Source organism: Oncorhynchus keta, chromosome 26, assembly GCF_023373465.1.
Source record: "Oncorhynchus keta strain PuntledgeMale-10-30-2019 chromosome 26, Oket_V2, whole genome shotgun sequence".
In the NCBI taxonomy this organism is placed as follows: Eukaryota; Metazoa; Chordata; class Actinopteri; order Salmoniformes; family Salmonidae; genus Oncorhynchus; species Oncorhynchus keta.
In genome coordinates, this window is record NC_068446.1 from 45,544,624 (window position 1) to 45,547,304 (window position 2,681).

Consider the following 2,681-nt stretch of genomic DNA (forward strand, 5'->3'; position numbering starts at 1 on the left):
TGCAGTTATACTACACTCTAGCTACAGTTATACTACAGTGTACTTCAGTTATACTACACTCTAGCTACAGTTATACTACCGTGTACTGCAGTTATACTACACTCTAACTACAGTTATACTACAGTGTACTGCAGTTATACTACACTCTAGCTACAGTTATACTACAGTGTACTGCAGTTATACTGCACTCTGGCTACAGTTATACTACAGTATACTGCACTCTAGCTACAGTTATACTACAGTGTACTGCAGTTATACTGCAGTCTGGCTACAGTTATACTACAGTGTACTGCAGTTATACTACACTCTAACTACAGTTATACCACAGTCTACTGCAGTTATACTACACTCTAGCTACAGTTATACTACAGTGTACTTCAGTTATACTACACTCTAACTACAGTTATACTACAGTGTACTGCAGTTATACTACACTCTAACTACAGTTATACTACAGTGTACTGCAGTTATACTGCACTCTAGCTACAGTTATACTGCACTCTAACTACAGTTATACTACACTCTAACTACAGTTGTACTACAGTGTACTGCAGTTATACTACACTCTAACTACAGTTATACTACAGTGTACTGCAGTTATAATACAGTGTTCTGCAGTTATACTACACTCTAACTACAGTTATACTACAGTGTACTGCAGTTATACTACACTCTAACTACAGTTATACTACAGTGTACTGCAGTTATACTACAGTGTACTGCAGTTATACTGCACTCTTGCTACAGTTATACTACAGTGTCCTGCAGTTATACTACACTCTCGCTACAGTTATACTACAGTGTACTGCAGTTATACTGCACTCTAACTACAGTTATACTACAGTGTACTGCAGTTATACTACACTCTAACTACAGTTATACTACAGTGTACTGCAGTTATACAGCACTCTAGCTACAGTTATACTACAGTGTACTGCAGTTATACTGCACTCTAACTACAGTTATACTACAGTGTACTGCAGTTATACTGCACTCTAACTACAGTTATACTACAGTGTACTGCAGTTATACTACACTCTAACTACAGTTATACTACAGTGTACTGCAGTTATACTGCACTCTAACTACATTTATACTACAGTGTACTGCAGTTATACTACACTCTAACTACAGTTATACTACAGTGTACCGCAGTTATACTGCACTCTGGCTACAGTTATACTACAGTGTACTGCAGTTACACTGCACTCTGACTACAGTTATACTACAGTGTACTGCAGTTATACTGCACTCTAACTACAGTTATACTACAGTGTACTGCAGTTATACTACAGTGTATTGCAGTTATACTACACTCTAACTACAGTTATACCTCAGTCTACTGCAGTTATACTACACTATATCTACAGTTATACTACAGTGTACTTCAGTAATACTACACTCTAACTACAGTTATACTACAGTGTACTGCAGTTATACTACACTCTAACTACAGTTATACAACAGTGTACTGCAGTTATACTACACTCTAACTACAGTTATACTACATTGTACTGCAGTTATACTACAGTGTACTTCAGTTATACTGCACTCTTGCTACAGTTATACTACAGTGTACTGCAGTTATACTACACTCTCGCTACAGTTATACTATAGTGTACTGCAGTTATACTGCACTCTAACTACAGTTATACTACAGTGTACTGCAGTTATACTACACTCTAACTACAGTTATACTACAGTGTACTGCAGTTATACAGCACTCTAGCTACAGTTATACTACAGTGTACTGCAGTTATACAGCACTCTAACTACAGTTATACTACAGTGTACTGCAGTTATACTGCACTCTAACTACAGTTATATTACAGTGTACTGCAGTTATACTGCACTCTAACTACAGTTATACTACAGTGTACTGCAGTTATACTACACTCTAACTACAGTTATACTACAGTGTACTGCAGTTATACTACACTCTGACTACAGTGTTCTGCAGTTATACTACACTCTAGCTACAGTTATACTACAGTGTACTGCAGTTATACTACACTCTAACTACAGTTATACTACAGTGTACTGCAGTTATACTACACTCTGACTAGTGTTCTGCAGTTATACTACACTCTTGCTACAGTTATACTACAGTGTACTGCAGTTATACTACACTCTAACTACAGTTATACTACAGTGTACTGCAGTTATACTACACTCTGACTAGAGTGTTCTGCAGTTATACTACACTCTAGCTACAGTTATACTACAGTGTACTGCAGTTATACTACACTCTAACTACAGTTATACTACAGTGTACTGCAGTTATACTACACTCTAACTACAGTTATACTACAGTGTACTGCAGTTATACTACAGTGTACTGCAGTTATACTGCACTCTTGCTACAGTTATACTACAGTGTACTGCAGTTATACTACACTCTCGCTGCAGTTATACTATAGTGTACTGCAGTTATACTGCACTCTAACTACAGTTATACTACAGTGTACTGCAGTTATACTACACTCTAACTACAGTTATACTACAGTGTACTGCAGTTATACAGCACTCTAGCTACAGTTATACTACAGTGTACTGCAGTTATACTGCACTCTAACTACAGTTATACTACAGTGTACTGCAGTTATACTGCACTCTAACTACAGTTATACTACAGTGTACTGCAGTTATACTGCACTCTAACTACAGTTATACTACAGTGT